Source organism: Pyrus communis, chromosome 14 (genome assembly GCF_963583255.1).
Source record: "Pyrus communis chromosome 14, drPyrComm1.1, whole genome shotgun sequence".
Taxonomy (NCBI): domain Eukaryota; kingdom Viridiplantae; phylum Streptophyta; class Magnoliopsida; order Rosales; family Rosaceae; genus Pyrus; species Pyrus communis.
Window position 1 is genome coordinate 7,594,492 of NC_084816.1, and position 27,905 is coordinate 7,622,396.

A 27,905-nucleotide genomic window follows, 5' to 3' on the forward strand; every position below is an offset into this window, starting at 1 on the left:
TGTAATCTATTACTTATTAACTTTGTATCAAATACTTTAGAATTTAGGAATTTGAAAGTCCCTTGTCCAAACATAACCAAACTCTCTGGAGTAAACAAAACTAAAGAAAGAGTTCAGTCATTAATCCAATACAAAAGATAAGCAAATAATTACCATCAAATCTTAGTAAATAAACAGAGTTAAACCCAAATCCAGTAAATCCTAAACAACAACTTTTGAAGCTTTCTTCTCTATAAACTCCACCTGACAAGTCCTACTTGTCCTATGAAACATCAAAATTTTCTTGTATAACTCCTTCTGGTAACAAACACTTCTATCTGCATATATTGTCATCTTACTTAAAAGACAACCGTTGTGTAACAAATACTTTGCCACCTCCATATCAACCCGCCGTCCCTTGAGTCCCTTTATGGACAGAGTCTTGAGGTGTGACAACAAACACGTAGGCACGTTCGTTGGTTGGTTCCAATGAAGCTTTGGAAACTTCTTATTGTATTTGGTATCCTGACAGTAAAAGATTTAAGCACTGCCAGCAAATCCCAGTCGTTGAAATCACAAAGAACAAGCTTGAACTGCGTCAGATTACCAAAAGCGGGAAGATGCCAAGCCTTGGTGAAAGAAACAAGTATTGATCAAACAAACTCATGCAGAAATTTAAAGTTTCCGTATGCGTAATATATATTGGTTGGCGAAAGCTATGTTTGTGCATTCATTCGCGTCTTACCGAACATGGATGCAACGTTTGGTCGTCTCCTGTCCTTCTAAGAATTTTTTTTTATACAACAATATATTTACACTAAGGGGATGGGGAATGAATTAGTTGCAAACTCGCTATTGTTGAGATTCAAATCTAAAGTAAACAGAAATACCATTAGAATGTAGGCACTGTCAAACCTAGAGACATTCAAAATCACTACAACATCTAGTTGTAACAAGAAAATAGACGAACATAGTATTTCAAGTCATAGTTAAATGACAAAACATTCATTCTGAACATAAATAGTATGATCTTTGAGAGAAGACATAAAGATTAGACGGTTCTATTCATTGAAGTAGAATAAAATGTGGGTTCTACAGTGTCCCCTTCTGCATAGGCATATCACCAGGATTAATCAAATCTCACTAGTCAAACAAATCTAAAGAGATTCAACTCTTAAATCGAACGCAAAAAGATTGGAAATAGGTTGCCTGCCAATATGCTTTTACAAACTCCACAGCATAATCCTACACTTTCATCTAAATAAACTCAACTTGACAAGTCATTGCCCTATGAAACATCAAAAACTCCTTCAATAATTCCTCTTTCTTGCAGATAAGGTGTCTGTGTATAAATTGTCATCTTATTCAAAAGATGGCCATTCCTCAACAAATACTTTGCTGCTTCCCTCTCAACCAGCCATCCCTTGAATCCGGTAATGGAGATAGTCTTGAGATGCGAAGACAAACAAATAGGCAGAAACTTTGGCGGTTCCCATACCTCTGAATATTCTTCCTCAGAATAAGTTTCCTGACAACAAAAGAATAAATGAAATGAGAATTGACTTTATGAGCTGCTGCATGTTGGTTGAGCGTAGAACAAGTGCATAGATTTTACTTACAACTTCCAATGCAAGATCTTCCAGATTCCGTGCTCTGTAGAGCAGCCCCACTAACAATTTCCAGTACTTATGAAGAACCAACTTCAATTTGGTCAAGTTAACGAAAAAAGGGAGATACCGGACCTTGATGAAAGATACAAAGTATTAATCAAACAGAACATCATGCAAACATTGAAAGTTTCCTTAAACATATAATATTAATCCAAATATAAGAACCACATGATGAATGTCAAGCGTTAATTCTAAGAATGGGGAATAATTCAACGGAATACGGTGAAAATTCAGGTGAGTATTCAAGGGGGCAAAGTCTAATATTCATCTAAACCAATGAAACAAGGTAGCTTACCAAAACCAAACAATAAAATTTAAGAGAGAAAATAATGAAATTAATCAAAAAATAGATCAGTAATAGAGTTATGATGAGGCATGATGAGTGCTGAATGCTGATGAGCATAATTTAAGGAATTTAACATGAAGAACAGAGAAGAATAACAAGAAACAGTTTAAGACAAATGAAAATTGAGAGATGCATGAGATGCGTCTCTTCCCTCAAATAATCTTCTCTGCCGAAGCTAGAATAAAAGCAAGAGTGGTGTACTTACATCCAAAGAACGTGCCGAAAGAGACAGATACTTAACTTTGGAAATTCCAGCCAGAAGTGAAATTGCACGCTTGGGAAACAAAGGCAATTTGTTTGCAAAAGCAACACTGGCATTGACTATGGATTTTGCATTCTTCAAAGAATAACTTGACAAATCAGCCCCCTTGAGATGAAAATTAGCAAGCTGTGGGGCATCAATATAAAAGATGTTCCCGTTGTCGAAGTCTTCATCCAAAGATATTTCCAATGTTTTCAGTTGAGGTGCAGAGACATTAATCTTGTGGACGACATCAGTGCCAACAGATAGATGTATACTCAAATTTTCAAGTACAGGGCAACAAGAAAAGAGCTTTTCCATTGACTCCTCATAAGGATTATCAGCATTAACATGAAGGAACTTGAGACTAGGGAAACACCCTGATGTAGGAGGATCGTAGGAAATAACATTTGAAGACACTCTCAAAATCGCAAGTGTTTTGCTCTTAAAAAGGCTTTGAGGCATCTCAAAATCAGCCTCTCCTCCATCACTTACAAACCCATTAACTAATATTTTTCTCCAAACTTTAAAATATAGGTCAAACCACAAAAATAATTGACCAATAAACTAATAGAAAATTAATAAAAACTCTCCTATATGAGCAAATGTTCTTCATTCGCCATCTTAAAAATATTTCTTATAGTTTGGTCCCCTAATTGGCCATTTTGTCACTCAATTGTTGGTGAACACCCAAATAAAATACATAGAGAAGATTGCGGGGAGTAACTTTTGTAACTCGGCCAATTGGAAAATTTGAGTAAAACATTGAAAAACCAGCAGTAATTATATATTGAATATAAATATATGATAATGTGGTAACCTATTAAAAAAAAAATTGAATAGGGGTTGGAAAATAAAGATCTGTTTTCTAATGGTGAATAGAAACAGAAGAAGCAGAGAAAATTATATGATGTATTAATGTTTCGTAAGAAAATTATGTCTCAACAACAAAAATTACAGAAAATCTAAAGGAAAATGCATGAAATGCCCATTTATCTTAAAATAAATTAGAGAAAAAAAACCCGAATAACTATAAATTTTATTGAAAAAAACAAGAACTTAATAAAATACAATACTGGAAAATAAAATACCAGAAAAATGATCCAGGAAAATACAATACGGGCAGTGAGTAGTAAGGTAAAATTGTGTTTGGTTCCTGAGAAACGATGGGAAAATTCCACAAAGAAATGGAGAACACCAAGTGTGTACCTTTCTAGTTTATGCACGCCTTTTATGAGAGTTGTTCTACCCGTTTCCTAAGCGGTTTCATTAATTAAGCCTTGGAAGATTAAAAGCAGCATGTATCAATAATTAAACCCTGCCGTTTGATAGCATCCATATATCTGTTAAATTGAAGGACGCATTGGTCTTCTCATTGTTCTTTCAACATATTAGTAAGTTTTTATTTAAAAAAAAAAAAGCCTAAAAGAACTTGAAAAGCAAAAAACGAGACGAATTACTTGAGAAATAAGAAAATAGACAATTGCACATACTTGTAATTAATTATTCGACGAATATGAGAAGAAAGCTCGACTAGCTGTAGGAATTCGAAAGTCAAATTCGAAATGACCGTCAAAGGTTCGTGGCTAGATTTTGAAAGACCGCAGTGTTTCCCCCTCCTGGAGTTTTGCCAAGTTATAGGGCTTCACCTAGATCAACTTTCGTAAAAGCTCCTATTTTATTTATGGGAAGTGTTATTGAAACTCCAAAAATATCATTCTATACGTCTCACAAATGTATTTTTCTTTCCAAATATAGAAAATTTGGAGTGTAAAATGAAATTTTTGGAGTGCCAATAACAATTTCCTTATTTATTTATCTATTTATTTATTATACATGCATGATGTCACATCCTGGCCCGGGACGGATCACTTCCCAGGCCCGCTCCACCACCGTAGCACGATATTGTCCGCTTTGGGCTTACCATTCCCTCATGGTTTTGTTTTTGGAAACTCACGAGCAACTTCCCAGTGGGTCACCCATCATGGGATTGTTCTAGCCCCCTTCTCGCTTAACTTCGAAGTTCCTATGAAACCCGAAGCCAGTGAGCTCCCAAAAGGCATCGTGCTAAGTAGGGATGGGAATATACATTTAAGGATCACTCCCCTGGGCGATGTGGGATGTTACAATCCACCCCCCTTAGGGGCCCGACGTCCTCGTCGGCACACCATGGCCAGGGTTGGGCTCTGATACCATATTGTCACATCCCGGCCCGGGACGGATTACTTCCCGGGCTCGCTCCACCACCGTAACACGATATTGTCCGCTTTGGGCTTACCATTCCCTCACGATTTTGTTTTTGGGAACTTACGAGCAACTTCCCAATGGGTCACCCATCATGGGATTGCTCTAGCCCCCTTCTCGCTTAACTTCGGAGTTCCTACGGAACCCGAAGCCAGTGAGCTCCCAAAAGGCCTCGTGCTAGGTAGGGATGAGAATATACATTTAAGGATCACTCCCCTAAACGATGTGAGATGTTACACATGAAATTTCTCATTCGGTTTATTAGATACAAGAAACCATGGAAGCTTCCGGTTCCGACTAAAATGTACAAATGAGCTTTTAAGTCACGATCAAAGTATACAATCAGGGATTGGGGGCCTCAAACCATCCTTTGGGGTCTCTCCTAATATCATCCGCTTAAATATATGAATTCTTTGGCATTTAGAACCCATGAAAGGTATTTCATGCTTAAGACTAAAGTTTACTATTTTCTTATTCCCAAAAGGAAGAAAGTGAGGTATGATAATAAATTCATTGCTATAAACATGTCTACACAAACTGTTAGAACTTCAAGTTATTAACATTATTTATATTTTGAAATTCAAGTTAAAACATTGTACATATTTACTTGAATTTAAATCTCCAGATCTACATTATTAGAACCTTTATGTTCATATTTTTTTTATTCATGCCCATACCTAGTTGTAAATAGACTAAGGAACCTCTAGCCTTCATTTAATAGTATGTGGACTGAGGCACTTATGATCGTCATTTAATTAAGTTGAGGAATTGTCACTCTCTCAATTGATTAAAAAAAAAAAAAATTAGGTTTTAATTTTGATCAAGGAACTTCGAGTTCGATCTTTTTACAAGATGAAGATCAAGGAACTTCACATATCGTTATATACTTATCATAAAAAAGTGTACTACAATAAATAAATCATTGCAAATGACGATAATTCCACTATAAATAATTTTTTATATTTTAAACTACATATCAAAACATTATACATATTTACTCGTAATTTTCTCCTGAGATCTACATTATTAGCCTTTATGTTCATTTTTTGGAATTCATGGCCACACTTAATTGTAGGAACTTTTGATTCTTGTTCACATGAATCAAAGAACTTCTAGCCCTCATTTAATAGTATGTGGACTGAGGTACTTGTTTAATTAAGTTCAGAAATTGTTACTCTCTCAATTGATTTAGAAAAAAAAAAAAAAAAAAAAAACTTCAGGTCTTAATTTTGATCAAGGAACTTCAAGTCCAACTTTTTTATATGATAAGGATCAAGGAACTTCATGTACGGTATATACCCATCATAACAAAATGTAGTACGATAAATAAATCATTGCATGCGATAATTTCACCACTGTAAATATTTTTTTATATTTTAAACTTCAAGTAAAGACATTATACATTTGTACTCGTAATTTGCTCATGATATCTCATTATTAGTTTTTATGTTCATTTTTTGGAATTCATGGCCATACTTAATTGTACATAGATTGAGGAACTTTTGGTCTTCATTCATATGAATCAATGAACTTTTGTTCCTTATTTAATAAAATGTAGACATAGACATTTTTTGTAATTTAATTAAGTTAAGGGATTGTTGCTCTGTCAATTGATCCTAAAAAAAAAAAAAAAAAACTTCAGGTTATAATTTTGATGAAGAAATTTGGAGTCTGATCTTTTTATGTAATTAGGATCAAGGAACTTCATGTTCTAGTATATACTCATTATAACAAAATGTGGTACAATAATAAATCATTGTAAAGTCAATAATTCCACTCACTAATAAAACTTGTGACAAGTGCTTTAATCTAACATAATTCACATAAACTTCAAAACTTAAAAGATAATGACTAGTATTATAAGAAGAATAGAACTTCGCTGCTGAAAAACCAGTAGTAGCTCCTGCTGCTAACCAATCACAAATGAACACATGTCCAAGTAATTGATTTTTTAATCACAAATTGAACATGTGTCCATATGTGATTTGTTAGTAGCAGGAGCTGCTGCTGATTTTTTCAGCAACCAAGTTCTTTATAAAGGCAAAAGTGCTGCACTATTCATATATATATATATATATAATAGTCTTTAATATATATATAATAAAACAAAAACAAAGAGTAGGAAATTCTCTCCTTTTTCTTTCTTCTCACAAGACAGTAGCTCTAGCAACGACCAGTTAACTTGACTTGAAACGATACTAAATTAACAGGTTTCAGGTTGACGCGATAATGAATCGGTCCGTTATCGATAACCGTATAAGAACCCGTTAATATAACGGGTTGGTCCAAGTATACACGCTAGTAACCGGAAACATGATAAGAAAAATATTAATTTAATAATTTTATAGCACAAAAAAATTACCATAATTAAGAGCACTTAGGATTTAATCTCACCTTTGTGAGGTTAAATCCCTACTATTGAAGTATGAATTCCAATTACAACATCAATCAGCAGTACAAACACAAAACCTAATTCTCAATCGCAATTTCACAAAACCTAATATATTTTTATGTGATATAGTACTATTGTTTTATTTCTTTTTCATAATTATTTTTTTGTAAACTTCTCATAATTTGAATGGTTTATAATGTTTGGTTTTTCTATACTTAATTTATGCAGAAAAGAGTTCTGATGTGAAAAGCCTTACTGAAAACATTATCAATATAACTTTTGAAAACAATAGATGAAGCCAAAGTTTCAATACCATTTATCTACGATGAATGAAGAAAATTGAAGAACAATCGTTACCCTCATTTTTTTTTTCTCACAATCTTATTTTCCCTTTTTTCTTCTACCCTTTACTTCTTTATCATTGAATGTTATGGCTTATTTTTTTAAAGTTGGTGTTGCACCACCATCTTCATTCTTTATGTTTGTGTTATTTTTACAATCAAGAAAATTAGTGATATTGAGTTATGAAGATAAAATAAGAACATTTTCTTATCTGTGAGATTTCAACTGAGAGTTGTGAGAGGCAGAGAGTGCTTCAAAGGATCCATGGTGTTGTTCTTTCACTAACACAAGAATTTGTCGTGCTGATAACGTGTTGTATAATAGTTGATATATATATAGTGGCATATAAAGTAAATAAGGAAAAATATTTAGGAAATCCTGCTATCCTAAAGTCTTCATTTTGAGGACCATTGAGACTAAAAGCATATTAACCACATATTATATTAGTTTATCTCCAAAGACTTAAAATATTTTATAACTTAATTAAAGCAAAACAAGAAAATGCAGTTTTCTAATGGATCATGAATTTTAAGTTGGTTTTGTTTTATTAAGTTGTCAAATATTTCAAATATTTTATCTAGATTAATATAATTTTATGGCTAATATGCATTTGGTCCTCACAAGTCCTCATTTTGAGAACCTTAGGAAAATAGAACTAATATTTACGAGGTTCAACGAGTGTGTCTACACCCTCGAGAACAGCATCACTAGTTTATTTCATTATCTAAAATAATAGAAAAGTAAAGATAACTCTAACTATTTTTCTCTCTTCTCTCTAGCCTTGGTATAACTTACATTTCTGTATTGTGTTGTGTTTTGCTTGTGTTGGTTTTATACACAAGTGGATGAGCTAGCATGAATCAAAACCCACTAACCCATGCTTTGGTGTTTTTCACACTCATGGATTAATCGAATATCGTTATGGGGGGCTAACCACATTTACAATTAATGACTAGATTCCCATAAATTTTGAACTTAAATTCCATTGTTTCTTAAGCCTAAGTAAATAAGAAAATCACAAATGAAAAATAAAAATAAAAATTCCATCATTTCAAATTTCAAATTTCGTAATTTTAGAATTTTTTTATAACTTAAATTTCTTTAACCAAATGTAGGGGTAAACAATTTTGCACATTTACCATATGATCTTTTACCTGTGTGCGCAAATACTACATGTGGAATTTTTTTTTTTTTTTTTTTTTTTAACTAATAACCGCCTGAAGTTTGTGATTTAGAGCAATGTACCGTCAACTTTTGTCTATTTTTTGTTAAATTCAGGTGCAATTACATTTTAAACCGTTTTAAGTATATTTTCACTTTCATACCTCATTTTGAAAACATTACAATGTCAGACACACAATTACAATTTTGCAATGTCGTATTTAAATCTCTTTGATCTAACACTTTGTAATCCGTTACTTATTAACTCCGTATCAATACTTTAGAATTTGGAATTTGGAAGTCCCTTGCCCAAACATACCGAGTGGATCTTGCAAATCGACAAACCACAACCCCATTCTGCAAACTCCCTGGAGTAAACAAACCAAAGAGAGTTGAATCTTTAATCCAACACAAAAGATCAGTAAATAATTACCATCAACATAACGTTATTGGTTAGTCTTGTAAATTGTAATTAGGATTAGTCTTGTTGCAGATTTCTTGAAAATAAAAAATAACGGATGATTTAGCTACTTTCTTCATGGAAATAAACAAATTACCAATACAGATTGTTACTGCTACAAAAATCCATACAAACAAGTTACCCTATTTTCTATTGGATTCACATTCTAGGCAACAAACAGAACGTAAGGAAACCAAAGAAAGTTGGGAAGACAATTACCTGATAAGTGGCTAAGAAAAATAAAAGTTACTCTGAGTTTTAAATGTGGTAGCAAAAAATCCGTCGTCTTCAGTTTTGACGAATTTGTTAAGATGAATTCATCAAAACAAATTTGTACCTAATGGAGCTCCGATGGATAAATCAGTTTCAGTTTATGACTTAATTGGGTAGCAAAAGCTTACCAGAGTTTATGTAGAATGGGTTATTTATAGAGCAGAAGGCCGGCAATGGGGTGAGTGTCCTGAGGGATGTGTCGCAGTTTGGTGTAGAGTGGGTTATTTAATTAATAATATCCCGAAATTATCTCATAGAATCCTTGATTGGATTTGATTTTGATTCCTTACTTGATTAAGTTGTTCTTCACTAGGAAAGCTTGAAGATAGGGATTGAGTTATTAATCATATATTTAATTCCCTTGTTTGATCTCTTTCACATAGGTAGTGGAGTTTAGAGAAGTCGTAGTCAACAACTCATGTCTTCTTGAAGTTTAGAGAAGTCGTAGTCAACAACTCATGTCTTCTTGAAAGTTAGATTGCGCATGAAACAAATGTGGACCTAACCAATTTAATAAAAGCATTCTCGGCACTTATGGGTAAAATTCTTTGTATCAGTTCTAAAAATTTTCGGATTATTTTTTGCTGCACAGTAAAATTGTCCTTGGTTGCTAAGAAACGATAGTAAAATCTAGAGAACGCTATGGACCCTTTTACTTTGAGGAATCTGCCGATTGGCCCCTTGGACTTTTATTCATTGACAATTTGCCCATGATCTTTTATTTCTTATTTTCGGAAAATTTGAGCTATATTTCTACACCTACTACACAATAGTGTTAAGTGCCGAGCATCCGTGACCCTCCTTGGTTTTTTTTTTTTTCACATAAAATTGGTAGAACAAAGCTATGCTTGTGCATTCAATCGCGTCTTACCAAACCTGCAAGGAACGTTATTGGTAGTGAACTCCTCGCTGTCGAAATTGAAATCTAAAATCTCTCATTTACAAATAAAGAGAAATAACACAATCGTGTTTTACGAACACTAAAACGACCACCATTAACTACATGCGTAAATGGTTATGATTTTGAGATCTTTTGCAAGAATGATATTTGAGAGAAAACATATAAATTAGACGGTTCTATTCATTGAAATAGACAAAAATGCGGGTTCTACAACAGTGTCCCTTTCTGCACAGGGCATATCAATCAAATCTCACTAGAGTTAACGAATCTAAAGAGATTCGATCCTTGAATCCAACACAAACAGATTGGACATAGGTTGCCCGCCACTGCCAATATGTTTTTTACAAACTCCACGTCAAAACACGCATTGAACTCAAATCCTTGTAGTGAACTAAACTTTCATCTCAATAAACTCAACTTGACAAGTCATTGCCCTATGAAACATCAAAAACTCCTTCAATAATTCTTCTTTCTGGCAGAAAAGGCGTCTATGTGTGTAAATTGTCATCTTATTTAAAAGATGACCATTCCTCAACATGTACTTAGCCGCTTCCCTCTCAATCGGCCTTCCCTTGAATCCCGTAATGGAGATAGTCTTGAGATGCGAAGATAAACAATTACGCAGAAACTTTGGCGACTCCCGTACCTCTGAATATTCTTCCTCAGAATAGGTTTCCTGACAACAAAAGAATGAATGGAACGAGAATTGACTTGATGAGCTGCTGCATGTTGGTGGAGCATAGAATAAGTGAATACCGATTTTACTTACATCTTCCAAGGCAAGATCTTCCAGATTCGGTGCTCTGAGGAGCAACTCTGCTAGCAATTCCAGTACTTACACTCATGAAGGACCAGCTTCAATTTGGTCAAGTTAACCAAAACAGGGAGACACCGGGCCTTGGTGAAAGAACCAAAAGTATTAATCAAACAGAACATCATGCAAAAATTGAACTTTTCCTTATGCATAATATAATAACCACATGATGAACGGCAAGTGTTAATTATAAGAATGGGGAATAATTCAATCCAATACGGTGATAATTCAGGTGTTTACTCAAAGGGGCAAAGTCCAATGTTCATACAAACCAATGAAACAAGGAAAAGTAGTGTACCAAAATCAAACGATAAAAATTAAGAGAAAAAAAAATGAAATTAATCAAAAATTAGGTCCATGAATTAATAGAGGGTTATGATGAGGCGTGATAAGTGCCGAACGCTGATGAGCATAATTTAGGGAATTTAACATGAAGAACAGAGAAGGATAATAAGAAACAGGTTAAGACGAATGAAAATTGAGAGATGCATGGGATGTGTTTCTTCCCTCTTATATATTCTCTACCGAAGATAATGTAAAAGCAAGAGTCAGTGTACTTACGTCCAAAGAATATGCCGAAAGAGAGAGATACTTGACTCTGGAAAGGTATTTGAAAGCAAAACTGGCATTGATTCCGGATTTTGCATTCTCCAAAAAATAATTTGACAAATCACGCCCCTTGAGATTGAGATTATCAAGCTGTGGGGCATTAATATAAAAGTAGTTCTTGTTCTCATTGTCTTCATCCAAAGATATTTGCAATGTTTTCAGTTGAGGTGCAGAGATATTAATCTTGTGGATGAAACCGGGGCCAACAGATGGATGTATACTCAAATATTCAAGTACAGGGCAACAAGAAAAGAGCTTTTCTATTGACTCCTTACAAGGATTATCAGCACTAACGTGAAGGAACTGGAGACTAGGGAAACACCCTGATGTAGGAGGATAGTAGGAAATAATATTTGAAGACACTCTCAAAATCGAAAGTGTTTTGCTCTTAAAAAGGCTTTGAGGCATCTCAAAATCAAGAACTCAACCACTTTCATCAGAAAGATCAAGATCAAGTTCAACAACATTGCGCATAACGGCAATGCAAATCCAAGCATCAATACGAGAGAAATCCATGGATTCGGATATTGCAAGACGGAACTTGTTAATGTCTAATGAGTCACGCAAGAAAAATGCAGTCAACAAAATTCATAAAACGATTTGAATTGTAGCAACCTGGTTCATTAGTATTAAATTCTCTTCTGTCATCGAAGTCTAGATTGGTAGCGAGGGAAGTCCATCTGTTCTTCCATCTCTTGGACAAAACGGTGGTCCTCACAGCACATGTTGTTGGAAGGAAGGAAACTGGCCTCTGGTAATTCACCGATCCTATCTTTTACTCCTGCTTGATGCTTCGACACCGTACCCATTTGTAACCTGATCATTTTTTACACAAAATATTCATTTGATTACAAGCGATATTACTATTTTCATTTAAACTAAGGGGGTTTGAACCTGGATGCAGTGTGATAAATAGAAAGCCCTATCCACCAGGGCATTGGAAAGTATTTTAGAGATAATATTTAAGTAGGGACTTGTTTTAGTTTAACTCCGCTTGTGTAAGTTTATTTTACAATGCTGGTCCCAAGCCCGGATAAAGGAGGAGGGGAAGGGCGTTAGGTAATCAACAGCCGGCACTCCTATAGGACGTCGAATCCTTGAGATGTGATCATACCAACTCACATGCACCGGATCCCATTCGAACTCCGAAGTTAAACGAGTTTGGGCAAAAGGACCTCCAGGAAATCCTCGTGTTGCATCCCCACAACCGACCCCACCTAGTGGGAAAAATATTTTGTTGTGTTGTAGGGACTTGTTTTGGTTTAGGTTTCCATGTCTCGTGGACAAAGGTTTGATTTTATTTATTTCGTATTATTGCTCATTTGTAGCGTGCTTTGAACTGACTGAAACCGGCTTTGAACCTCAATCTCTCAAAGCACTTCCAGACATTTAAAAGCAGTTCCCAAATGAGTAATCTTATAAAACCCACCCTCCTTCTGAAGAAGAATAACGTTTTCTGAAGTTTGTGAGATTATTCGAGAATTCTCAGTTTTACCTTAATCCGGTATTCTCAACTATTCCACTACTTGCTTATACAAATTATTCATTTTTCTTTTGTTTTTAAACTGAAACAGAGAAATTGCAAAATCTTTTTTCCTTTTCTTTTCTCAATACAAAATTAAAAAAAAAAAACAGAAAACGCATAATTCAACTCTGTTTGGTTACACAGAAACTGAAGGAAAAGGCAAGAAAATCCATGAATATCAATTTATCTCGACAGATATCCAGCCAACAATTTAACTTTCTCGAGAAAAAATTTAAACAGAAAAGGAACTCAAACGAATTGGGAAGAAAATTACCTGATAGGTGAGTGGCCCAGGAAAATATAAGAGTGCTATGCCACCGGTCTGCTGGTGAGTAGTAAAAGCTGTTTGGCTGCCGAGAAACGATAGGAAATGCTAAGACATAAGAACCCCAGAAGCGCAACGATGCCGTTTCCTCGTCTCGGAAAAATTTATCGGTTACAACTTACAATGATCGTTTGGATATACTTTTTTAAAATGAATAAAAATATTTTTAGATAAAATATTTTTGAGTTTCAAAAACATTTTAAATGCTTTGTATAAGAAGCATTAATTATGTGCTTCTTTCATGAAGCACTTTTAAGTGCTTTCTAAGAATTTACTAGTATTTTTATTAAGGATTATTTTCAAAAATATTTTTACTAAAACGCTTTTAGTTATTTTAAAAATATATATAAACGAGCTCTTACACTTCTTTCATAAATAAACTAGGCAATTTTTCTCATGGTCTTTATAGAGTCACTATATTTTAAACTGGCCCTTTTGTTAAAAAAAAAATTGTAAATCGTAACAGTGTTACTGTGGTAGCAAACGAAAAGGACTTTAGTTCTCCAAAAAAAGTTTTTTTATCTAAAATAATCTTTTGAGATTAGCATAACTTCTCATTTGGATTCTTGTGATTTGAAATCGATAAAACTGATCTTTGAGTTTATTTACCATAAATTATTTTGGTCATTCCGTGAAATATAAATGTGAAATAAACTCAAAATGACAAAAATACACTCAATTTAATAAATGATAGGCTAAAATGATGTGACAAAAATTGAGGGTATTTTTATCATTTTATCCTTATTTAACAGATAAATTTCACAAAATGACCAAAAATGATTGATGGTGAACAAACGTAGAAATCAGTTCCTCTGTAAAGTGAACACCTCAAATGAGTTGAGAGTATGTTCCGTGATCTAAAACTATTTGAACCAGTTCATGTAATTTTCGCACTTGTAACACAAGAGGGTTATCTTAGGCAGTGTAGAACGACATGTCCAAACACACTTTGATAAGGAACTAAACATGAATTGTAATTTTGGTTGTCTAATCAGTTTTATGTTGACACTAATCAATGGAACGCGATTCATTATCGTCGCTTTTTATTTATGTCATAGCTCCCATATAAGTGAAAACATCATCAATGATAATCTTATTCTAATTCCATATCTCATCCAAACTGATATATTGGACCAAGAACTTCAAGTCTCGAGAGTATTCTGAATTAATATCATGAGATGGAAATGATTGAGATAACGATCAAGTAGGGCTTTGTTGGTGCCTTATCCTTCCTCATGTTGGGAAGTGAATACTATGAACTGAGTGATCTGTCGTGCTTCTCAGGTCAAAATAGATTGATTGACTATGCGCTGATGTATCGGACTGTCCAACAGGGGTGGCTAAACCGTCATTCAACGAAGGCACATCATTTGGGGATGTTAACTCGACGTCCATTAACTATGTCTATCCTTGCAAACATGTTTGCAGTTGGTATATAATCTCGTCACTTTAGCTAGATCAGATTAATGTGTTTAGAGCAACATTTTGAAAGTTAGAGTACATCACACGTGCTTATCATACTTGTGTGATTTAAGGATCGAGATGAGACAGTGGGCAACGCCCACGCAAATTCATGTTGTTCAGAAACATTTACGTTCTTATCTTCTCCTGACCATAAGAATCGAACCTAAAAGTTCTTACTTGTAAATGGAAAAAAAAATACTACTAAACCATAGGAATAAGTGAGAGCTTCCCCAACTTTGATGTTGGCAATAGCATGGAAAACCAAAACTCAGAGCACCTCTCCCCTGAACCCGGTCGCCGCTTCCTACTTCCAAGGATTATTACACCAAAATCTCTGTGCATGGACACGCCGCAACCTCCAGAACCCGCCCTCTGTCTCTCTTCCACTTGGCTCCTCCTCCACATTCTCTCTCTCTCTCTCTCTCTCTCTCTCTCTCTCTCTCTCTCATATAAATATAGAAGTGTAGTGGTGGCACGTCTAGAGTAGCAATTGAATGTGGGCGTCGCAGAGAATCATCAATGCTCCCGCTCTCATTCCTCCCCTCTCGTCTTCGTCTTCCTCAACCTTCGTTTCCGGAGCCTTCCTCTTCCTCCGTTCCTCCTTTCCTTCATCCTCCCATCCTCGCTTTCTCTCTCCCCTTCCATCTCTCTCTCCCATTTTCCCATTCCGCCATGCCTTACAACCAGGTACCAATTTTTGTTTTAATTTAATTTAAATTTTCCATTTTTACGCTGTTTTGTATAGTTTGGCGATCGTTTTCTGTGTTTCATTGGAGCTCGTTTACGTTGAATGTGATTTTAAATTGGTTGATGGCTGTTTCGGTTCGTTGATCGTCGTCTGAGTGATTTTCTTAGCCGAAACGTTTGGTTGGGAATCGATTAATTGCTATTTTGTTAATTCAATTTTAGTTTAAATTTGGATTTTGAACCGTGTTGTTATGCAATGCACCCCATTTGAAATTGTTTGAAGATTTTTCTAATTATTGTTGCGGACGATGATCCATTTGCTTTGCTTTTTTTTTTTTCGCTAGAGATGATCATTTGCTTATTATGGTTAAATTGGATGAATTTAGCTTTGTAATTCCGTCTGATATTTCGGGACTGTGATTATTTGTGTGCGAGATCAGTTTCAGCGAAAACTTGGTTGGTTGGCCCGTATGCATATTATTTAGTTTTGTGTAGGAGTATGGTTGATGTATGTAGGCATGTGCTATATCTTAATGTGGTTGTGGTTGTGATTTAGAAGTAGCTATGGCATTGCTTCGGATAGTCAAGAGCCTCACGGCCTTCATAAGTTGTGTTGAACACTGTAATTGTGTTTACTTTAGTTGAACTTTGCCTGGCTTAGTTGTGTGATTGAGATGTTTGGTTTACTTTGCAGCGAAGGGGTGGGCGTGGAGAACAAAAGTGGACACAAAAGCAAAAGACTGATGGCTCATCAGCGTCGACAGGGGATTCTTCAGCCGCTGTCACTAACAGAGTTGGTGAGTTGAGTCTTAGTGGAGGCAATGGGCAGACCAATGCTTCAGTTAAACCCATACAGTTTGGGAAGGTCCAATCAGCAAATCAGGGTCCAGTACAAGGTCGGAAAGGAACTTGGATGCCTAAGTCGTATGGGACAGTGGATGGAGCTAAAGCAGCAGAAGTTGAAGCACCCGTTGATAAAAGTTCAGATGGAACCCAGAGAAATGGAGCTGGACAAGCGGCATTTCAAAAAACCAGTGTTAGTTTAAGTCAGTTGTTCAATGGTAATCTGTTGGAAAATTTTACTGTGGACAACTCCACGTATGCTGAAGTGCAAATACGAGCTACTTTCTATCCCAAATTTGAAAATGAGAAGACAGATGGGGAGGTATATTTTTGTCTTCATGCGTTTCCAATTTTAAATTTATTCATCCATTTGTGTTTCCTGTGGAGGAATTACCAACCTCAATAACGCTATGCGGATTTTTGTCTCCAACAATTAGCATGTGCTTGTGTTCACTGGATTATGTTATATAGCCAATGAAAACAAACAGAAATGTGCTCATATTTTATAGAATAGTGATGTGAATAAATTGATACTTGCCTTTATGTAATCATGAGATTCTCTATTTCTTCTTGGATCTTATCAATGGTTGTCTCGTTAATATTTCTTTATTCAGATTAGGACAAGGATGATAGAGATTGTATCTAACGGCTTGGCTACCTTGGAGGTAAGGATGTTTTATGAGCTATTGAATTGCTTTCTTTCTGCAGAGACATTCTGTCTGTTGGCTTTCATGTTAGCAATCACTCTTACTTCTCATAAGTTTTGGGGAGCCTCCGGTTGCATTTTCTGGTTTATTCAATTTTGATGTTATTTTACTAAATTAATCTTCATCTGAAGAATTTATTGACAATGAACCTTTTTGCAGGTTTCACTTAAACACTCGGGATCTCTTTTTATGTACGCTGGTAACAAGGGTGGAGCATATGCCAAAAACAGCTTTGGGAATATGTATGCACGAGACAACCATTTCTTCCCATCCTTTTCATATTATTTTAATTGTTTAATTCAATCAATGAATGAAGAGATCAATGGAGTCATTCATGTTTTCGTGGTTTGCTGAATATTCTATTTCTATTACAGATATACGGCTGTAGGTGTATTTGTTCTTGGACGGATGTTTCGGGAGGCATGGGGACGTGAAGCACCAAAAATTCAAGCAGAGTTTAATGATTTTCTTGAGGTGCTATTCACATGAGAAACCTGAACATAAAGAAAACTAATCTTCATTAACAGCTATCGAATTCTTCCTTTCTGTGCTTGTTTAGTTAAATCTAATGTTGATTGTGAAAGTTCTTAAAAAAAAATTGTTCTCGAGATAGGTTAACTATTCTGATCAAAATATTGGTTTTTAGCTGAATTTAGATTTCTGCCTTTTCTGATTTTATTTATTTAATAACTTAGTCAGCAGTGATTATGCTTGAACAACTCTTCTTACTCCTTCCCCTAATTTTTCTGTTGGTCAATCTTCCAGAGGAATCGTATGTGCATATCAATGGAACTCGTAACTGCTGTTCTGGGAGACCATGGACAACGCCCAAAAGAAGATTTTGGTACTGAGTTATTTATATTATAATAATTTTCCTGTGGATTTTGTTAGAATACTTTGTAAAGTCAGATGCATAGAGTTACTTGAATTTCCAATGCATCATATAATTTTAATTATATCAAAGTCTGAGTTTAAACTTCTTTCTTTTTTAGGAGAATTTGTTGTTTATAGTTTCTTGAATTTTCAGAATAAGGAACCATGATTGTAGTGATTGCACTTGTCATCAATGAATTGGTAGTGTGACCTTTGCTATTTGATTCAAGTGATGGGTAAGCCTTTTCCCAACATTTGTAAAAATATTTTCAAGCTTATGTGATTTTTTTTTTTATTAAACAGCTGTAGTGACGGCAGTCACAGATTTGGGCAATGGAAAGCCAAAGTTCTACTCAACCCCTGAGATAATTGCATTCTGTAGAAAATGGCGCCTACCAACAAATCATGTATGGCTGTTCTCAACAAGGTGATAACCAATAATTCCATTTTACATGAATAGTTATGGTCTTGGCTCTTATGTTTTAAATATAGTACTCTTCGGGTGTTTCAAAGGGCAGTTGCGTTAAGACAGTTGATTTGTTATAGTTATTGCAATATTATTTTTAATGAAGTCCTGATTAATCTCTTTCTTTGTGTATAACTAAAGGAAATCAGTGACATCATTTTTTGCTGCCTTTGATGCTCTGTGCGAAGAAGGAACTGCAACACCTGTATGCATGGCTCTTGATGAAGTTGCAGATATATCTATACCAGGTAAACTCTTCAGCGAATTTGCTTTGATTTTGATTCCCTTTTCTAGTGATTCGTGTTAGCTTATCTCTCCATAAGTATTGCCTGTTAAACAACCTTTGTAGGATAAGGGGAACAATGAAGACCGAAGTTATAGAATCGAAAGCATTGTGTTTATAGTATATTACAACACAAGCTTTTACAGTCACTTGAAAAGGAGGATTTGGAAAAAAGTTATTTGGAACATGGATACTGTTGCTAAATTTAGAATAAAATGGGTATTGATGATTGTGCACCTGAAAGGTGAACATGTTAACTAGATTCTCCATTTTCCTTTGTTGTTTGTTTTGTGTTACCCTCAGCTGCACACTGGTTTCAAGAGTTATTTGTGATGTTTGGAACTCAATTGTAATTCTGTTTTCAGGTTCAAAAGATCATGTTAAGGAGCAGGGTGAAATCTTAGAGGGCATTGTTGCTCGTATTGTAAGCCAGGAGAGCCCAAAACATATGGAAAAAGTCTTGATAGATTTCCCTCCTCCACCAATGGATGGAGGTATGATGTTTCCCTCTTTCGTCTATTTGTTTTGGGGCATTATAGTTCACTTCAAGCTGGAGTTTTTTTGCGGGTGTGTTGTTGTTCTCCCGATTCAGCTGCAACCTTCACTCTTAAAACTTATTAAACTATTTTCTCTCTTTCCCTTTTTGGTTCCTAAATGAAATTTTCTGCTAACAAAAAGTAAAATGATTGGTTGAAATTGTTGTTGCATGTTAATTTGTTTCCGCTTATCTCCCAAATATATTCCTTAACATTTAGTCATGCAAACAAAGTTTTGCTTTGGCTGATCCCATAAGTTCATACTTGCATCCGTTCAAAAAGTTCTTCCTACTACCCTCTTGAAGATAATTTTGTGGACATATGAGAATGCTAGTCAATTTTTAAGTTTTCTTTTCATTGTTTAGAACATTACTGGGTTTATTGAGTATTGACAAAAAGAAAAAAGAACATTACTGAGTTTGCTTTATGTTTCAGCGGGTCTTGATTTGGGACCAAGCGCAAGAGATATTTGTGCTGCAAATAGGTCAAGCGAAAAGCAGGTGATGGTTAATTCTTTGGATATGAGATTTCTTGTGCTTTGGCTTTATCCACAATATTGGAATGTGGATACAATAATTTTTAACTTATTTTTCTGAAATCCTCATGCAGCAAATAAAAGCGCTTCTTGAGGGTGTTGGCTCCTCTTTTTGCCCTGACAAATTGGACTGGCTTGGAATTGGAGCTGGTGACGACTATTCCAGAAACGCAGATAAATCTGCGGTATCAAAACTTTTGCAATCTCATCCTGCGGATTTTTCTACCACCAAATTGCAGGTCATTTTAGTTTTCATTTCAATCTATTTTCTTAAAACAATAGCGTCCACAAAGTTTTACAGATGAAATCCAATCAATGTACTTCGACCATAAAGAAAATTGTATATCCAGTCAATCTTAAATGCATGCATCGCTTTGTCTACATATTCTTTTAATGGTTTAGTACATACAATCCACCGTGAAGTGTTAGTTTTGATCTACAATTATCCCCTCAGTATATAATATTCTATTTATTGAATCAGGAAATGATTCGTTTAATGAAAGAAAAGCGTTTTCCTGCTGCCTTTAAATGTTACCATGACTACCACAAAGTTGATTCCATATCAAGTGACAACCTTTTCTATAAAATGGTCATCCATGTCCATAGTGACTCCGCATTTAGGCGTTACCAGAAAGAGATGAGGTATTTTTCAAATTCACTCTCTAATCTCTAGACTTTGGTTTATATTTTTATTCTTCTTACTTTATTTTTTTACATGTCTCGGATTCATTGAGTATACATTTTGGTGCATTTCAGGTTGAAGCCAGGATTGTGGCCTTTATATCGAGGTAGAAAAAAAACCTTGCTGAGTGAAAAAAGTCACACTTATAACCAGTTAATTGTTATTTTTGTACTTGCCAATGGACATGTTTTTTAGATTATCTACTCAATAATGGTCATTGAAAGTATGCACGTTGGACATAGGGTTTTTGGCTCTTATTTTGGTTAGCCTTGCAATGATTTTATTTTTTATTTTTTATTTTTTTGGTGTTAAACTTTTATTTTGGTACAAGTGAAGCAGAATGGTTAGACTGAAGGTCGCGAAACAATCTCTCATTGCTTTTTTCTTAACTTTAAACCCCCATAACATTTTGTGAACCTTTCTATAATGCGTCTTTTAATGAATGATGTAAGCATATATCATGTCTTAGAAGAATAGGTTTGCCTTTTTTTGTGTTGCTTTCTTGAGTTGTTTATTCAGTACTGATACACTTATATTATGTAGGTTTTTTTGTTGACATTAATTTATTCAAGGCAAGCAAGGAGAGAGCTGCTGAGATTGCAAAAGGTAAAAGCAGCATTGTGGAAGATGGCAACAGTGGTATGCCTGGAAAATATGGACTGGCTGATGAGGATGCTAACTTAATGATAAAACTGAAATTTCTCACATACAAGGTATGTAGTCCCATCTTAATAGAAAAGTATGTATTTCGTTAAATTCCCTCAAGGAAGCAAAAATAGTATGGTGATCGTTCTCTTTTGCGTGTCAAATTTTATTTGAAGAATACTTCACCATATAAGGCTGATAAATAGACCTTTCTTTTGTTTGAAAATGGCGATGAATGTGGTACATTACAATAATAGTAGCTATTTCAAAATTATATCCTCTGAATTAGCAAGGTTAAATTGAATGGATAGCCGCTAAAATATTTTACTGACAATAATGAATTCTTATTGAAATTCTGTATGGCAAGTGAATCAACTTAGTGCTGCAACTAGTGTGTTCTTTATGGGAAGGGACTATTAAAGTGAAGGAAAATACTAGTAGGGCAGCTATGTTTATATATACTATATGGTGGATGTAAAGTATAAAAAGGAAAATGGAAGTGGCAGAAACGGACTGCTGAATTGAAGTACCAATGTCTACTGGATCTTATAACTCACTGTTTTTTGCATGCTGTTTTGTTTTCCAATTGTTTCCTCATTTCCTTCGTTGGTTTTAGAAAAATTCCGAAAAACAACTGCTTCACCATTCTTTCCAGACTGAAATAGATAGAAGGTTAGGTAGCTTGGGTACTTTTTAGTGGTGGAGAGGAACTGATGCATTGTGGTGTGGGGGAGAGTATGAATAATTTGTTCACTCATTTCCTAACAACTTAAGCTTTCCAACAGTTATCATATTGGTGCTACATCTCTTGATTTCTTCATTTCCTCTATGAGCATTGTACTTATAAATTCGATTTAATTTTGATGTAATGTGGACCGTTCAATGTTGGAATCATCATACAAGGGTTCAAAAATTAAATGTTGATTGAGCCCATCTTTCACTGCAGCTGCGAACCTTTTTGATTCGCAATGGTTTGTCAATTCTTTTTAAAGAAGGTCCAGCTGCGTACAAGACCTATTACGAGAGGTGAGGTTCTGAGCTTATCTTACATGTTATGTCTGCAACTTCTAATGAGGCATCTGGGGGATGAGGTACCTTACATTGTCATTCTCAAGTCTCCTCTTTAGTCTCTAATACTTATTTAGTATCTCAGTAAGTGGAAACTAGCCTGCTGGATGCACAGTTTTGGACGGCTGGGACAAATGGTCCAAATTCTGTCATTGATTTTTAGTATTCGAAACACCTTCTTGAAGCTTCCTGTCCATAAGAGATACATGTCGCTTTTTATTTATATGGTATATCCTCAGCCTAATATTATTGGAAATCCATCACTGACAACCTGACCGACTATGAACTTTCTTTTTTTACTTACGCACGGCAACGAACGCTCTTTCTAGACCTCTGGAATAAAATCTTCATCTGTTCCACTCCAAACCCACTTCTTCCTTCCTGATAGGTTTCCATTGGTGTAATTTCTCGGAGTATATTTTAGGCACTAGGCACCATTATTTATCACACGTATATTAAGATGTTACATAAGTGTTTTTTTTGTTGGAAAGATGTTACTTAAGTGGAACTGCATTTTGTTAACCTAATGGATTACAGGAGCAATATGATGCTATAAACTAGGGTCGTGGGTTCTTTATTGCAATGAAAGAGAACCCATAGTGCTTTTATGATTCTTTAGCATGCTAGTTCAACAGAATCTTGTTTTATTAACCATTAATCCTTTGCCTCTGTCATTATAGGCAAATGAAAATATGGAATACTTCAGAACCAAAGAAGAGGGAACTCAGAAAGATGCTTGATGAATGGTGATTTGTGTAACATTTCTGTTATTTTCTTTGTGTATGACTTTTGTGTTTATCTCTGCTTAACCGGTAGAATTTGTTCCTTCATGTTCAGGGCTGTGTACATACGAAGGAAATGTGGAAACAAACCGCTTTCATCATCAGTTTACCTCAGTGAGGCTGAGCCTTTTCTTGAACAGTATGCAAAACGCAGTCCACTGAATCAGGCTGTCATTGGATCTGCTGGAAACTTTGTAAGGGCTGAAGATTTCGTGGCCATTGTTGAGGGAGGAAGAGATGAAGAGGGTGATCTTGAGAGGGAGCAGGAGGTTGTACCATCAAGCCCCATTGCCTCAGGCAGGGACACTATCCCAAAGGTTGAGGGTCTGATTGTATTCTTTCCTGGTAAGAATTGTGTCAAATTGATGGAGTTTTGGAACATTGAAAAGTTCTTATGAATAAAATATACAACATTTAAAAGATAATTCTCTCTGTACAGACTACTTATACATCGTGCAACTTTTTCGTTACTTGGGAAGCCAATGTCTTCCATCGTTCAACTTCAACATTTGGATATTTCCCTTTCGATAGTTCTTTGGCAGTGTGCTCTTATGCATTTGAATATCTCTTGATGGGTGTTTGCTATTCTATTTAGACATGGGTGTTTATAACTGTTTTGACATTGAATATGATTGGGTTCTTATATTTTTATTTATTCCCTCTTTTGTTATGGTTTATGGGAGTCAAACAATACGTTCTATGCCTTTCCTGATGTTTCTTTCTTGGCTTGGAATTTTCAGGACTACCGGGTTCAGCTAAGTCAGCATTATGCAAGGAACTACTTAAAGCCCCAGGAGGAATGGGAGACAATCGACCAATTCAAAGCCTGATGGGTGATCTCATCAAAGGTAATTATGTTGTAAAAAAACTGTTGTCAATTAGCACCCAGAAAAATAACTCTTTTAACACACACACACTTCAAATTAACATGTTTTAACGTTGGAGGTTTCTAGCATTTTCTTAATCATGCCCTCGTAATATAGGTATCCTTCTTCATCCTGCTAACCTGTGTTTGTATGTTTCTATATATGAATCTGATCAGATCATCCCAGTCATATCATAGATATCATTGACCATGGTGCTGACCATTGTTTTTATTTGTCTCTTTGTATGAATCATGTATTATGCTATTGCTGCAAAAATTTTGAAGCCGGCTTGAATGAAAGTCATACCACATTTTCAGTCAAAATATTCGCATGGTGACTGATAGTTCAAACTTCTAAGATTTGTCCATTACAATAGCAAAACTTATGAATGTATGCAAAGGATTGACCTGTGAAATATGATTGAGATTCATGAGAAGTTCAAAATATCTCGAATTTGAGGACTTCTTCTTATTATTGTTCATAGCTTTATTACATCTGCTTTGAGTGTTGTCCCACTTTGGGAAAGTGAAGCCTTGCATGGTAGTTCAAAAGATATTGGTCCTCTCCTCCAACTGCCAATTGGTTTGGGTTGGATACTCATACTATATAAACATTGGAAGTTAAAAATACTGGAATTAACAGGATTCTTCTCATAATACTGTTCATACCTTTATTTAGAAATTTCTTTATCCTTCAGAATAGATCCATTGGTATCCTATTGTCAGGATGCTTAATGAATTAGTACGTCGAAAGATTATTGGAGGACTTATAATATTAAGATTACTTGTTTATTGTCTATAAACAGGAAGATATTGGCAGAAGGTTGCTGATGAGTGCAAGAAAAAACCACATTCAATAATGCTTGCAGACAAGAATGCACCAAATGAAGAAGTATGGAGACAGGTAATTTTCTTTTGGGATTCACTTCAAGGATTGTTCTACAATCTGTTCATGAGAACCCAGAAGTTGCGTTCCATGTAGTCCGTGTGGAGACTGACCGTAGCCCTAGGTCCTAACCAAAACTTGTATTGTTTAGTGCTAGTTACTTTCTATAGGACTAATAAGCAAAAGTGAATTGCTTATAAATCCCTAAATGGGGTGATGTCCCGGGTTAACATCCGAAAATGGTAACCTAAAAGAACTAAAACGGATGTCTCTTGAGTCAGGACCAACAAGATCGATGGCTACTCAATTGATAGGAATCATAAAACAAAAAAATTCTCTTGATATTAATGATTTTTTTTTTATAAATTAAAAAAAAAATCTAAAAGGCTTTTCTGTTTTCTATTTATTAATTATCAAACAGAAACTGATTTGTACTCATCATAATTACAGTATCATTTTCTCTCCTGTCTTTTGCAGATTGAACACATGTGCCACAGCACTAGGGCCTCTGCAGTTCCAGTTGTGCCCGATTCTGAAGGTTCTGTTGCTCCTGAGGCTGTTGTTTGTTGCGTTCTAGTTCACTTTGTTCACTACTGTAGTTAAAGATGAATGGAATGTACTTTAGTAGTTTAGGAAATGATGCTGCGGTCATTGGATATGCTTTTACATTATGATCTTTTAATGTGCAGGAACCGATTCAAATGCGTTTTCTCTTGATGCATTAGCGATTTTCATGTTTCGGGTGCTTCAACGTGCTAATCATCCAGTATGCATTTCATTCTCTCATTTTCTTTTTCTTTGTAGATCTGAGACACGTATACTTATTTACTTATTTGCATACTTACATGCTCGCAATTTCTGAAGGGAAACCTTGACAAGGAATCTCCAAATGCTGGCTATGTGCTGCTAATGTTCTATCACCTTTACGATGGCAAGGCATGATTTACATACTCTGGTCCATGCTCTATTGATGCACCTGACTTTATTTCATTTTATCTGAATTTGTTATTGTCTAAATTTTTCAGAGTCGCCAAGAGTTTGATGGGGAATTAGTAGAACGTTTTGGCTCACTTGTCAAGATTCCACTGCTGAAGTCTGATAGGTAGATTCTGCTTTCTTGTCTTTTCGGAAAGAAAAAGGACCCGATACCTCTCATATTGGTTGTTTTCTATAATGCTTTCTTTTATATGATAATGATAATTATCAGGGGAAAACTGTTCATAATACATCAATCATGCACCAGATAAGGTGGGTTTTTTCTCTTTCTAGGAGTACTCTTTGCATGGTGAGCGCATAGTAGTTAATGTATAGATTAAGTGAAATTCTCAGTTCATTTGAGTAAATTTATAACAAAAAACATTTAGTGATATATATATATATATATATATGTTTTCCTTTTATTTACTAATGAATTAAAAGATTGTGCTCGCTTGCTTAATAAGAGTTTGAACACTGTGAATAAAGGAAAAGATAATCCAATTTAATTGTGTGGTTGATTCCACAACATATGAAAAGCATAGGATTAGGTAGATGATTTGTTTGTGTAAGACATGAAGCTTATATCTTTCCTCTCTAGCCTTTGCAATACACTAATTTCGTGGGACTTAATTTTGATGCCCAGGAATCCATTACCTGATGCGGTGAAGAATATTCTGGAGGAGGGTATAAATCTATACAAGCTTCACACTGCCAAACATGGAAGGTTAGCCTTTTATCGACGAGTATATCATGAAGTTAGATTTTAGCGCAATGGAGATACTTCTTTCCTTTTCATTTGTGTTTCCTGCTTAATTGAAATTTCAATGAAACTAAGCTTTTAGCTGTTTCCATGCACAGTACCATTTTCTATAGTAGCATAACACTTTGAATTTTCATAGTCAATGTTTAACCGCTGTTCTGGCCTCCTTTATGTGGGAAACCTTACCTCCTTTCTTGTAAACCTGTTCTCAGATTGGAATCAACCAAGGGAACCTATGCAAAGGAGTGGGCTAAATGGGAGAAACAGTTGCGGGATGTTTTATTTGGCAATGCAGAGTATCTTAATTCTGTTCAGGTCATTGTGTAATTCTTTTTTACCTTCCAAGCTGTTGATTCCACATCGTCCAGTTCTATTATATTCACGATCTCTGGAATTTACTTGATGAACCATTAACTTTTTCAGATCACTAAATTAAATTTTTGTGCAATCTTTATGTCCTCAGGTTCCTTTTGCGTCTGCTGTTAAGGAAGTGTCAGAACAGCTGAAAAAAGTCGCAAAAGGTGAGTACAAAACTCCAGATACTGGGAAGAAGAAGTTCGGGGCCATTGTCTTTGCTGCTGTTAGCCTGCCTGTTCAGGAAGTCAGTGGTCTGCTTGATAGTGTAAGTTAATGCTTGCTTTCAGTTATTCTTCCAAGTCGCATCACTTATCTAGTGAGAATATGTTGATTTTTTGTTTCGTGCAGTTGGCTGCGAAACACAGTGAAGCTGAAGCTTTCCTCAAAGACAAGCATTTGGATAAACTTAACAAGGCTCATGTTACTCTTGCACACAAGAGAAGTCATGGTGTTACCGCTGTGGCTGGTTATGGAACCTTTCTCCACAAAACAGTCCCTGTGGATATAACTAAGCTTTTCTTCTCGGATAAAATGGCTGCATTTGAAGCCAGCCTTGGGTCTGTCGAAGGCGAAAGAGTAGTGTCTAAAAATGAGTGGCCGCATGTCACCTTATGGACTGCAGAAGGGGTTCCGGCCAAGGATGCCAACAACTTACCCCAACTGCATTCGGAGGGGAAGGCTACCTGCATTGCAATTGACGCACCTGCCACCATTGATGGCACGCTGGAATTTTTCTGAGATTCGATCGGCCAGGCCAGATTGAGCTCCGCATACGAGTCAGTGTAATTTCCTTTGATGATGCGGGTGTTCAATGAAGAGAGAACTTAACTGCTTAAGTGAAGGTGAAGATTGCGTATGCCACGAGGAAAAGGAAATTTTGCTGAGTTGATTTTTCAGAGGTTTATATATATATAAACAAGGCAATTACAATTTTAAAATTTTGGAGTTTGGTTAAGCTTTTCCCAATTAAGGGGTGCTTAGCCGCGGTCACATCCCTCGTATCTATCTGCACGACGCGGGCTGATTGTGTAGCTGCAATTCCAACCCCTCGATGGCGATTCGGCTGTGGTAGAAACTGTAAGCAAAGTCCAATGCTGTTTAAGGGAAATGATTTCGACGCAACCTACTTCTTCTCTTGCAAAACTTGTTTATTTATGTTCCTTGATTCTTCGTTTTATTCAGAAACCTAAGAGCGTGCAAAAATCA

At 35.5% G+C, this 27,905-nt stretch overlaps 3 pseudogenes; 1 reads left to right on the forward strand and 2 right to left on the reverse strand.

Moving 5' to 3' along the window:
- Window positions 1–1,165: 1,165 nt before the first annotated feature.
- LOC137714300 (F-box/FBD/LRR-repeat protein At1g78750-like) lies at window positions 1,166–8,731 on the reverse strand (annotated as a pseudogene).
- Window positions 8,732–10,188: 1,457 nt separating this feature from the next.
- LOC137714301 (F-box/LRR-repeat protein At4g14103-like) lies at window positions 10,189–12,241 on the reverse strand (annotated as a pseudogene).
- Window positions 12,242–15,186: 2,945 nt separating this feature from the next.
- LOC137716255 (tRNA ligase 1-like) lies at window positions 15,187–27,896 on the forward strand (annotated as a pseudogene).
- Window positions 27,897–27,905: the final 9 nt, after the last annotated feature.